This window comes from Pleurodeles waltl, chromosome 2_1 (assembly GCF_031143425.1).
Source record: "Pleurodeles waltl isolate 20211129_DDA chromosome 2_1, aPleWal1.hap1.20221129, whole genome shotgun sequence".
In the NCBI taxonomy this organism is placed as follows: domain Eukaryota; kingdom Metazoa; phylum Chordata; class Amphibia; order Caudata; family Salamandridae; genus Pleurodeles; species Pleurodeles waltl.
In genome coordinates, this window is record NC_090438.1 from 706194344 (window position 1) to 706208092 (window position 13749).

Sequence of the window (13749 nt, forward strand, 5' to 3'; positions counted from 1 at the left end):
GTCAGTTGTCGTCTCTGTGGGGTTTTCAGGTCAGCAGTCCTCCTTGTTGTAGGTTGCAGGAATCTGATTTCCTGGGTTCAGGGTTGCCCCTAAATACTAAATTTAGGGGTGTGTTTAGGTCTGGGGGGCAGTGGCCAATGGCTACTCTCCTTGAGGGTGGCAACACCCTCCTTGTGCCTCCTCCCTGAGTGGAGGTGGGCACATCCATATTCCTATTGGGGGTATTCTCCGAAACCAAGATGGAGGGTTTCTTAAGGCAGGGGTCACCTCAGCTCAGGACACCTAAGGGGCTATCCTGACTGGTGGATGACTCCTCCTTGTTTTTCTCATTAACTCCTCCGGACTTGCTGCCAAAAGTGGGGGCTGTGTCCGGAGGTGTGGGTATCACCACTAGCTGGGATGCCCTGGGGCGCTGTAACAGGCATGAGCCTTTGAGGCTCACCACCAGGTGTTACAGTGGCTGCAGGGGGAGGTGAGAAGCACCTCCACCCAGTGCAGGCTTTGTTCCTGGCCACAGAGTGACAAAGGCACTCGCCCCGTGTGACCAGAAACTTGTCGGGTTGTGGCAGGCTGGCAGGAACTGGTCAGCCTAACACTGGTGTTTGGACTGGTATATAGGGGTCATCTCTAAGATGCCCTCTGGGTGCACTTTTCAATAAATCCCACACTGGTATCAGTGTGGATTTATTGTGCTGAGAAGTTTGATACCAAACCTCCCAGATTTCAGTGTAGCCATTATGGAACTGTGGAGTTCATATTTGACAAACTCCCAGACCATGTACTCTTTATGGCTACCCTGCACTTACAATGTCTAAGGTTTGGCTTAGGCACTGTAGGGGCATAGTGCTCATGCAACTATGCCCTCACCTGTGGTATAGTGCACCCTGCCTTAGGGCTGTAAGGCCTGCTAGAGGGGTTACTTACCTATGCCCCTCCCTGAGGGCAGTGTCATGTTGACTGTCATTTTCTCACCACCAGCACACACAAGCTGTGAGGCAGTGTGCATGTGCTCAGTGAGGGGATCCTCGGGATCGCATAATACATGCTGCAACCCTTAAAGACCGTTCCTGCCCACAGGGCCCTTGGTATCGGGGGTACCAGTTACAAGGGACTTAACTGTGTGCCAGGGTTGTGCCAATTGTGGGAACAGAAGTACAGTTCAGGGAGAGAACACTGGTGCTGGGGCACGCTTAGCAGGATCCCAGCACACTTTCAATCATAACTAGCATCAAAAAAAGGCAAAAAGTTAGGGGGTAACCATGTCAAGGGAGGCATTTCCCTACAAGGGGGAAATCACATTTAGAAGAAAGACAAAAAGAGCTCATGAACTGTGATGTCAAAGACTGTAACAAATAACATATCATTATCATACTTCACCAGCTTGTTTGCAGTCTCTTTTAGAAGTCCTTGTACTAGAATACTTGGGACACAGATATGCCTCTCAAATTATAAAATTGTGACCATTGCTAATGCAATAAATGTTACAAATATACTAGCTTGTGGCACTCTACTTGTAGTCAGACATTTGTATTAATATACTGATCAGCAGCAAAGAAATAGTCAAGCCCACAACTCCACCTCGCATGAAAAGAAAACAACAAAAGCGGATACCTTTTCAATATCTTCCTCAGTCATAAATTTGTATTTGAATCACTTGAGCTAATTGCTCTAACACGGAGTGTATGTGTACTAATGCTATTGTGACAGAGCAGCGGAGGATCGAGGCAAGCTTTGCAAATTTTGTCTCTGCAGGGAAAATATTTTTCCTTGTGGAGAAAGAGCTTCCCCAACACCTCCACTAAATCTGTTCTACCTTCTCACCTGGAGGGTGAGTTATTAAATGCTGTGGCTCAAGTACTTTTCCCTCCATTTCTAGGGTGGGTAAGAGTGGATTTCAGGTTGTGAGCGTGCCTATAAAATCACAGGTTTGTCAATGTCACCAAATTTACATGGCTAACTGGACCTTGTTATACCCAATTTATATCTATTGCATAGGACTTACTACTACAGGGTTTTCTACACTCTTTGGAGGAATCCACAGTAGTAAAACCCTTTTACGTCTGCCAGATTTCATTTGGTCAATTCCTGACTGGTGTAAACAGACTTTTACAACTCTAAATGTACATTTAGGTCCAAAAATGCCTTTGTGAATCAGATGCTAGGAATTTTATTGATAAAATACAGCTGATAGAACTACAACCTGATTTGCACTAGGCACTCCCAAATCATTATTATTATAAATAAATTTATGAAGAGCTCTGGCATTATGAATGTAAGAAGTATTCACAGATAATGTCGGCCTTGTACTTTGTAAAAACATGAATGTTACCCCTGTAATACGTCTGATGAAGATAGCATGGTACCTGAATATTGTAACCAAAATATTGTCTGACAGAAATTGTGTACCTAAATGTTGCCCCATTTTGAGTTAATAATTAAAACATTGAACAATATTTTCAATTTATTAAGATTTAGCTCTACCATGAGATCCAAATGATAAATACAAAATCACATAATCAATAAAACTTTAAAAAGCTTTTGAAAAAATGTAAAACATTCCATTCATTAAGTTGACAAAGCGCAATACTTTCACTAAGGGGAGCCCATATTTCAGGAAGACTTGTTTCAATAAACAGCGATTAAAGGGAAGGGCAAACAAATAGCACATGGTTAAGGTCTTGGGATGAGAACATACATAATCTGTCCTCGTAATTTAATCTTTTCTAGGCACCTATAACTACATTTAATGGCAAAACATTAATCTCCAACAATAATAAGAAATGACAAACCTCAAGTTTGTTTATTTTATTTGCATGATTATTTAAAATCTTAGCATAACAGTCAACTAATTACATAATTACAACTAGACATTTAAAAGCTACCCTTATGTTGCCAGCCTAAGAACATATAGGGGATAACAATATTTGCAAAAAAAAAGCACAATTAAGATTTAATATCCACTATAAAATTCTTGAATTTATGCTAAAACAATAAGAGTAACAAAACAATTATTAAAAAGCGCAAACTTTTCAATGTGCGTGGTTCTGCATTTTTCAAGGGCATAAACTAAATCTTTATGATGCACTAACCGCCACAGGCCGCATATTTAGGCACTTGGTCTGTACAGACAGAAATTTGATAAGTCTATAATTTATCTGCAGATCAGTTGAATCAATTGTCATCACTGCTGGCCGACAAGAGCGTATCCCATTTGAACTAAAAACTGGTTTCAGCAGTTGACGACTTGCTTCTCTTGGGGTCGGGCATATACAGATCAGATGGACCATGTCCTCCCTGGCAGCATTGCATAGCCTGCATGACGTCTCTCCCCCATTCTTCCACAGTGGCTGATCCGCTCTTGATGTAAGAGATCCTAGCTGTATCGCGAGCAAGTGGCATTTGCCATATACTGAAAATGTTGAGATCAGATATTGCGATGGTGCCAGGGTGGTGTAAGTATACGTGAGAAGCCAGGCATGCGAGCATCGTGCAAATTTGCGTTTAGCAAAGATTGCAGACCTATTTCCTTTTTCAACACTGGCACAGAAGGGGATATGACATATTAGAGTCCCATAGGTATGTCATTTGAGTCATTGCTAACTGAATACCATAAAGCCACAATTAAAGGGCTGGTGGTGTTTCCTCTTATTTTGTACCTGGTCTTTATAGTATGTACTTTCTTATCTAGCTGTTTAAGGCAAAATTCAAGGCTTACTTGGGCAGGGGAAGCAGTACAGGGAAGATCGAAAACTAGTTTGTAGATTTGTATTTGTTGCTGATCGAGGAACGAAGCGTCTTTCCCGTGTAGTGCTTAGCTTCCATACGTAGTGGCTGGAAGGAATTTGACTGACATGACGGACAGTAGAGGTTTCTATGAGGGCCCTTTTAACCTTTTGGCTGGGGCGCAAAAAGCTAATGTCAGCGCTTTGCATTTCTGAGCGATGTCCTGCTTTTGCGGTGCAAGGCTAGCATCGTTGTCTATAGTAAAACCCAAATATTTGTAGCAGTGAGTCTCTTCAAGGCTGATGCCACCCAACTTAATTTTATTTACAGAGTTTGAGACGTATCCTATAGACATGGTTTTTGTCTTCGTAGTATTGATTTCTAATTTAACGTTGCAAAATCACCCAGGGTGCTAACTAGCTGCTTGTAGCCCTATTTCATGTGGCTCAATGAAACAATGTCATCAGCATATGAAAGGTGTGATATGAGCAAGTTCCCCATCCCCGGAGAGTGAGTTGGTCGCGTCTAGCTTTGGGGAGAGGTCAGCATAAAAAGGTAAAAAATGTGCGGGCCAGAACGCATCCTTGTTTTAAGCCTATATTTGTTGTGAATCCTCCTTGAAACTTTCATACCATCTGCTACCTTGATCTGCACCCAGGTGTTATCGTATATCATTTCAATGCTGCAGAGAAGCCGTTCTTGCAGGCTCCAGCTTTGCAATTTGTGCCAAAGAAATGCTCTGTCCACTCGATCAAAGCCGCTTTTAAAGTAAACAAAGCATAGATGTAGCTTTTTCTTTAGGCATTTTGCTTTGTCGGCAATGTCACTTAGTGCTAAAATATTGATCATTGTGCCGTACCCCTTCTGGAAGCTGGTTTGGTTCAGGGGGATGAGGTTGTTTGAATTGGAGCAGTGGAGCAGATCATCCAATATCAGCGAGGTGAAGTATTTGGCCTCACTGTCAATCTAAGAAATCAGTCTGTAGTTGGCTGGATTTGTTCTGTCACCCCCTTTAAATATTGGATTGATAATAGATCCTCTCCAGCTGTCAGGGATGATTGTTGCGCTCTACTTCTGTGTAAGGATTGCCAGTGAAGTTGACCAGTACTCTGGATAGGCCTTAAATATTGCCTGTGGAAGGCCATTGGGGCAGGGGGCACCATCCCTACGCCTCCTCCTAATTACTTGGGAGACTGCCTTAGCGCTGTATCCATCGTCGATCTGACCAAGGTTCTTAGGACTTGCAGGCTCCTTCAGGTGTGAATTTGCTTCAGCTAAATCTTTAAAAAAAAAAAAAAAAAAGTTGTTGGCCAGGTAATCCGCCCATTTTATTTTCGGGAATTGATGAACAATGAGTTACTCTTGACTGCCGGTCAATGCTGTTAACTGTTGCCCAAAAGGCCCTGGAATTTGCCTTTTTTGAACTATAGAGCAATTTGAGCCAGAAGTTGTCCTGAATTTTATAGTTTTTTCGAAGGGCCTTTATTTGGACACATGTAGATTCTGTGAAAGGACCTTTTTTAATTTCTCTAAGTACGAGCCTCAGTTCCTTAATTTTAAAATTTTCTATGATAGACTTGAGGACATCATCTGATTTTTGTGTTGGTGATTGGCGCAGAGCTGAGTGAAGATAATGAAATTAAAAGGGTGGCCTACACTTCCACTACAGGCGAGGCCTGGAGTGTTGCAGATTGAAACAGGGTTTTTATCTTTTCACACAGCTGCGGTAATGAAGACTCTGACAAAATCAGATGTTTTAAGTTGGTAGATGCAATACTTCCAAGGTCAGCGACAGGCAAGTGGTGTGGGGCTTTCAAGTCCAGTTCTATATGTTGGTATGAGTGATCGCTGTAGAGTAGTTTTGATTGTAAATTTCCTCACGTGTGATAGCAGAGGAAGAGACACAGCCATATGGTCTTATGGTTGCAGCCTTTGTGCTATAGTGGGTGTAACTGGGCGGCATGTCATCTTTGGTCCTGCCATTTAAAACTCTCATACCCAATGCTCTGCCTCGACCATTTGCTTGCCCATTGCGTCCATTCTCTTCTGTATTGGTGGAAGTTGAGGGAGAACTGACTACAGAGCATTTTCAGCTGCCAATTGCTAATCCGGTTCAGGAGTATGAATTAAGTGGGCATTGAAATCGGCCATGACTACAATGTCCCATGTTGGTTGAGTGCATCTTCTCTTCTGCTTTATTCAATAATTTCTCAAACAGCAGGGTTTTCTCGACGTTTCTGTGGATGAGCGTAAACATTAAAAATTACAAGAGGAGTTTGTCAATTGTCACTGAAGCGGAGTTTGACAGCCTGCAGATCATTTTGAGAATGCCAGTTGCTCTGTTGTAATGTGTAGCGCCGTGAAGACATACGCGGCTAGACCTCCATTTGGCCTGCCCGATTTATTACATTCTTCGGCACTGACGTGGTTTAATGGGTAACCTCCCAAGTGGACCATGTCTATTAGCCATGTTTCTTGCAATATGTTTCTTGCAATATGATTATAGTGTAGTTGCAACTGTTTGCTATTGCAAATCCATCTGCGATAATGGTTTTTGCTCTTGCGATATTCCAAGACATGTTAACAGCAGACCCCTGATCCATATTTTCTACTTTGTGATTGTCAGTTGCTCTTTCTTGAGTTTAAGATGTGAGCCATCCACCTCCGTTCGTCCTGAGCATCATTCTGTGGTCGTGGAGGTATAGGCATGCAGCTTCAGGCAATTGAGGGGCCATGCAAAGGTTTTTGGTTGACTTCTCCCCCCCCCCCCCCCCCCCCCCCAACCCTCTGGCTGTACTGCTTCTTCTCCGACTCCCTTCTATTCATCTCCATTGTGTATACGTGGGCCTTTAAGTCTGATTGATTTGATTTTTCCATAGAACTGGACAGCAGGGGGAAAGGGTAGCGTCATCTGGACAGTTCTGACAGCAATATTCCCCATGCTTCAAATTGCGTTATTTCATCCATGATTGATGTAACGATGTCCCTTGTTCTCCATGTAGTGAATATTTGCTCTGGCCTGTACTGGTCGCTGCTGTAGAGGAATTTCACTGACGTTAAAGTCTGTAGATACAATCTTCTGAGTTGATGGCAACTCAGCCAGCAGCTCCAGGATGTTACCCCTGTTCAAACAGTCTTGTTGACCCTGCGATGTATATTGTGAGTTAAAATGATCTGACTTGATTCCCAGACTTTATCTGAGTAATGGCTGTGCTGAGGTTGGAGGGAGTAATCCGTGATTCTGTGAGGCATTGGCTTTCTCGGCTGATTGCCCTCTCACTGATTGCTATTTGGGTCCTTCATAGGCACGTCTGCTTGTCTGGTTAAGGAAGTCTTATTTTGTACTTCACTCATAAGAGTTTGTGTATTCCAAATCATGACTTTTGTGGTCCTGTTCATTACTAATTGTTACCACCCAAGAGAGGTAGCTCAAGTTTAGGCTAGTTTCCAAAATATTTTTCCAACAAGCGTTCTTAGTGCTGGACTGTGGATGATTTGCCAAGGAGGATGGTTTGCTGGACTGACTAATAGGCTGTATTTGTTCCGCATTGCTGTGCCATGACTGTGACTTGGCTCTCGGCGAACTGCCTATTATGGCAGCTGGGCAGATAGCTGTGAGTTGCAAGAAGCCACTTTGTGTGGGTGGCCTTCAGCGCACCGTCTGCCTCGGATTCCAGAGAGACAGATTGGCCCCCCAATGCCACTGTCTGCGAAGCATCCTTTAATTTCTGTACTAATGCCACTGGCATCCCTGGAAGGTCCTGCGTGGATATTTGGGAGACTGGTTGAGCCTCAGGGTTTTTGCTACCTATGTGTGCTAACTTGTTTTCTGATGCTGACATTGTACACCCTTGACCTGAAGTCACATCCATGATTTCTGCATCCCTCAGGTCTGGATGGTGTAAATTAATCTGAAGTTGTTCCATTGGCCGGTGCACTTTGTGCTTTGCAGATAGTGGAGAAGCAGCAGATTGTGTATCATTGGAGATTAACTGAACCATTGGCTGTCCCTGCCCTTGTAATTTTCGCATAGTTTCAGACCTTGTCATTGCATGAGAAACCAGGGATCCATGTTTGTGGCTTTAATTGTGCTAAAAATATGGGGTAAAAATTGCCACTTATGTCTTTATTATGTCTTTTCCTCGCCTTTCTGGCTCGTTTTGTTTGCCTTTTAGATGGACATTTGGGTATTGGTGCTGTAAGCTTGTCTATACAATTTGGATTAGTCTACGCTGTTTTTTTCCATCTGTGTCCCCATTGCATTGGCATGAACAACATCTGGAGTTCCCGAGGCTATAGGTGACTTAATTTGTGCTTTTGAGTCATCATTTTCACAGAAGGTTGTGCTCTGAGCATTAGCCCCATTTTTTACTGGACAGCTTGAGCGATACTCTTTTGCTGGCCCTGCTCCTAGTTTCTTTTGCAAAAGCGCTAGGTGAGATAGTCCTTGATTCAGATTATTTGGAGTAAAAATATTACTCTTATTTGTTTCTAATTTTTCTAACATGTCTGTTAGAATATTTGGTAATGTACTCAATTTGTCGATTATCAGTCCACATTTTCAGGGATCTTGCTCTTGATCCACATTAGCCTTTGGAACAGGTGGCCAGATGGCCAACATATCCAATTTTCGATTAATATCAGCAATGTGAGTGGCCATAACATTCATTAGGTCAATTTGTAAATCTAGTTTGTCCAATTGCATGTTGAGGACTGACAAAGTGTGGAGGGCGCTTAGATGCGAGGCGTGTAGCCAGGCGAGATCCCCCAACTTGCAGCTAGAGAATTCAGCTGGAAGGTGGCTTCCAGGGGGAGTTTTGCTGTTTCTATTGCTGCCGTCTGGAGGGCTGTTGTTGGTGACTGGGGTATTGATATTACTAAGTTCCCTTGCACCTATATTTTGTTGTAATTCGCTCATATCACTAGAGACTTCAATGATCAAGTTGGAAACTTTTTCTTGTTGCAGTACGGCCAGACTTTGATTAGCCTTCTCCGATAGTTGTGATGGGCTCAGGTACTGTTCTTTAATATTTGACAAGTCAAAAGTGTTCAGATCCACTGCCTCGACTAGAGCTTTGTCATTTGTTATGGAGAGTGACTGCACTAATGAGAAATGACAAACCCCATGTTCCAAATTCCAAGTTTGGTAAGATTGTGGTTGTGCTCCGGTACAGGTAGGTACAATAATATCCAACTTCTTTCTCCCCGAACACACAGGCATGTCATTGACCATCGAGCTACTCCTGAAACTATGTGAAACTGTTTCAAATAGGTTTTCAGTTGTAAACAAGACATTTCCTCTAGATCAAGCTTGCACAGTTTAAAGTGCCTATGTGCATGGTTAACATGTTTAATAAGAGTAAAAGCCTTCATACTCAGGCAAAAAAGTTACGTACATAAAAGACCTCTTAGGTTTTTTTTCCATGCTATGTAAAAGCTGATGCCCACCCTATTTTATGGCTACTTAATAAGCCCATTTCCAGGCATATAGTTTTATTGGGGCCACTGTATTAAGTGTGAATTTTTCCCAAACCATTCCCTCCATTTTGTGCAAAAAAATAAGAGGTATGACCTCCGACATATAATACAGAGTGGGGGGGGGGGGGGGGGGGGGGGCTTTAGCATGCTATACTGATAAATTTTAAAAGTGTGTTCCACAAGTAACTCTATATAAAGATAAAGCAGAATTTATATTGATCATTGCTTTGCTTGAGAGATGGGAGATTTCTTTATCTGAGAGGCTAGTAAACATTCCATAAATAAGGGGTATTTATCAAACATTTCCACTTCCTCACTCCCACAGCCCATTTGCATTTCCCAATCTTTTTGTTACTCTTGCCTCAAAACATTATCACTCTACTTTTTTTAATAATCATTTTCAAGTGATTACTGGAGGCATATTTTTGCAAGCTATCGTTTCTGTAACCTTTTAGGGGCCAGGTCCATGAGCACCATATTTTCACTGTAAAGTGACAATGCAATATTTCGATGACCTCACTTCGGTGCATCACCTCCCAAGTCATTCAATACAGTAGGGGGATCATAAATGTACAGGGAGATTAGTAGTGGAGCAAGCAAACCATTTTGTTTTAAACCATTTTGTTTTAAACCATTTACTATAGTTATTTTCAGGGAAAGCCCACAGTCACCTCCAAGCAGAATGACACCAGGTGAAAGAGTAAAGTGCAATTAGTATTTCTTTCTTTAAAAAAACTTTTTATTGAATTTTCAAATAATAGTAACACACAACAAAAACATATTTCTCAGTTCTATCAAAGATAAGCACATCAAAACAGAATGTGCTTATAATTAAGAGAGCAATATAATGTTTTTGGACAGTGGGAGAGTGTGGTGTGTTGGCCTAACAGTAGACCATATAAAGGATGAGAGCGGTACAGTGGGCATTGCTGTGGGGTAGGGGTGCTTCAAATGGTCACTTAATAATGAACTGAGGAAAATTGGTAAAGGCATAGAGTGGGTGAGGGGAATGAGGAAAACACTGAGTCTTCTCCCCCTAGGGCCAGCAGATAAACGCATAGCGGGTTCCAAATATCTTTAGGTCTGGAAGTAAGTGACTGTAGCTGTGTATAATCCATGCTGATCTTCTCACATTGTACCATGCTACTTAACCACTCCTGTTAGGATGGGCGGTGACCACTGCCCCAATGCAGTGTCAGTTCTCGCTTTACATGTAGTAAAGCAATGGAGGTACTTCTCTGGATCGATCGGGGGATGTCACTGGTATAACCCAATAATGCAACTATTGGGTGGACAAGAGTCACCTCAATCATCATAGAGAGTGAAGTAAAGATATCAGTCCAGTATTGTCCTATGTGTGGATAGGTCCAGGTTAAATGTATGACATCAGCCTCTGGACTATGACATTTGGGACATTGCGATGAGTGGATGGGATCTAGATGAACTAGGAGCTTGGGGGTAGTGTATGCTCGGTGCAGGAATTTGAAGCGAGCAGTTTGTGTTTATGATTGAAAGAAACAAGTTTCATTTTTGAGCAGCAACATGCCTAGACTTTGTCAGGGGGCATCCAAGATAATTTCCCCTGGGCTTCCTTACATGTTGAGTCAGGCCTGGTTTCATAGCCAGACTAACAAGGTACAGTCGGGGGACCAGGTGTCCCCTGTCTGCATCTGCGACTGTCAATGGCAAGAAGTTGTTGGGCCACCGGATACAGATTAGCTCACAAAGCATTGTGAAGTTGCTGAAGAACAAAGTGATCCATGTATGAGGCATTATTGAAGTGCGTGGGGTCATCATGTGAGAGAACTTGGCCACCCGGGAACAGATTCCCCCATTGTTTGTAAATCGTGGCTATGAAGTATATATTGCACTAATGCCTCTCTTGTGAGAGGGAGACAGGGTTTGTCCAGCAGTGGTAAGGCAGGTGAGTAAAGCAGCCTGCCTCCAGCACACATCTACGTTTTCGCCACACTCAGCAGTTGGAGGACAATGTTTGTATATCAACAGGGTCAATTGGGATCCTTTTGGGTAGGATGGCGGATAATGTGGTTTCCCTCAAGCTTGAAAGGGGACCTGCGCCTCTGGATGACACCAATGGTAGGCATACTGGGATTGGGCAGCAAGGTAGTATAGTTGTGGGTCAGGAACCCCAATCAATCAAGCGGTCTTGTAGAGCGCAGCTTGTCACCCCAGGGGTCTCCAGGCGCTGGTGAGATGCTGCATGCCTCGTCTGGATGGCGATGACAGTAGAAGAGCCAAGTCTTGAGCTGCTTTCTTAAGTTCTTCAGAGAAAAGGAGGTGTGCAGGTGTAAGAGAAGGTCATTCCAGGACTTGGCAGCAAGGTGAAAGAAGGAGAGCCTACAGAAGCGATTGCAACGGATGCGGGGGACGTGGGCCTGTGCAAGGGTGGTTGAGCGGAGTTCTCTGGTCGATTGGTGGAAGGGGAGGCAGGTGTTGATGTAGGCGGGTCCAGAGTTGTGAAGGCCTTCGTAGGCATGCATGAAGAGCTTGAAGAGGCATCTTTGCTGGATTGAGAGCCAGTGGAGAGCCCCGAGGTGGGGAGTGATGCTGGTTCTTCTGTGGAGTTCGAGAATGAGTCTTGCTTTCGCATTCTGGATGGTCTGTAGGCAGTTCATGAGATATTTCATGGTTCTGGCATAGTGTTGCCGTAGTCAAGTTGGCTGGAGATGAGGGACTGGGTGACTGTCTTCCTGGTAGAGATGGGGATCCTTCGGAAAAGCATGCGGAGGATGTGGAAGCAGGAGAAGGAGACGATGTTCATCTGTTGCTTCATGCTCAGTTGGGTGTCCAGGATAGTTCCGAGGTTGTGTGCCTGGCTGGTGCTTGGGGGATAAGGCTGGAGGGCAACCACAGGGGCCAGGGTGGAGGGGGCTTGATCACCAAGATGAGGATCTGTTTGTTTGAGTTGAGTTTGAGGCAGTTGGTCCTCATCCAGGTGGTGATGTTGGTCATGGTGTTTTGGAAACTGGTGTGTGTGGTGATGGTGGCGTTGTAGTCTGTGAGGGATAGGACAAGCTGGCTGTTAGTGTAGGAGACAATGTTGAGTCCGTGGGTGTGTGAGATGTGTGCCAGAGGTGTCATGTAGTTGTTGAAGATGGTGCGGCTGAGGGAGGAGACCAGGGGAATACCACAGATGATGTATTTTTGGTGCAGAGACGAAGGGTGGTAGGTGGATCCTCTGTGTTCAGTCAAAGAGAAAGGAGGTCCAGTTGAGTGCATTGACTTGGATGTCAACGCAGTGGAGCCTGGTCATCGTGTGGTGTGAGAGATGGTGTTGAAGGTTGCAAATAAGTCGAGGAGGATGAGGGCAGCTGTTCCCCGTAGGTCCTGTTTTCTGCTGCGAGTTTTAGATACCAGTAAAACTGTGAGCAATGAAGGTGGAATTCAGTCACTAATTCCTGGAATAATTTCAGGTGGCCTGCTCCTCGGGCATCTCCCAGTGTTGATCTACCTATAAAGTCTCAACCGTGAAACCCACCAACCCTGCCATTTCTGATAGCCATGTTCCCTGCCATAGGGTTTTCGACCTGATAATGATGCCAAACCATTTCATGTGGTGGAGAGCCACATACCAGCTTTCTACAGGGACTCTGTAGATCAGGGCAACAAATGATGGGGAGACTTGTTGTACAATGTGAGTATGCCGTGCAGATGGAGCAAGTCTAACTGCAATCTATGAGTGGGGTCGCCTCTGTCTGCCAGTGTCCAGTCATTGAGATTAACTAGATTTGGGGCCCAAAAATACAAAGTGACGACCATCTAGCCCAGCCTCACCATTGATTTTGTTCGTATGTAAAGGGAGAATAATACTGCCTTTCTGTGTGTTCAGGACCTACCCGGTAGCATAACAATATATATATATAGATAGATGTAGAGAGGTAGAGAGGTAGATTAGAGGTAGAGTAGAGGTAGAGTAGAGGTAGAGTAGAGGTAGAGTAGAGGTAGAGTAGAGGTAGAGTAGAGGTAGAGTAGAGGTAGAGTAGAGGTAGAGTAGAGGTAGAGTAGAGGTAGAGTAGAGGTAGAGTAGAGGTAGAGTAGAGGTAGAGTAGAGGTAGATATATATTATATATATATATATATAGATATATATCTACTAACAATATTTAAAGAGCAGTGCCAAGTAATTGGACTGCATATCTTCCTCCAACTTAGTGATGGCAATAGTTAATTGATCGATCCCCTTTCCCTGGAAATTCAGGTACAACGAGTGACGTCCCTAATATGCGATTTGATAGTCAATAGGAGTTTGCTTCTTTTATCACCTGGGAACCTATAAGTGAAATATTTCCAATCTCTGAAGAGTAAGCGGCATAAAGATTAGAGATGTAATTCAACCAGGCCTCACTTGAGATTGGGAACATTTTGGCAATGACCCAGCTTCCACTGGCCAGTGCAATTAGTCTTCAGAAACCTCTGGAATTACTATGGGTGATGGCCTCAATGAGGTCTATCCAGACCTTACTGGTCGGTTGCCCAACAATAGAAGCTTTCCATCTAGCCCATCTTCTTTTTTTAAAAACAAATTAC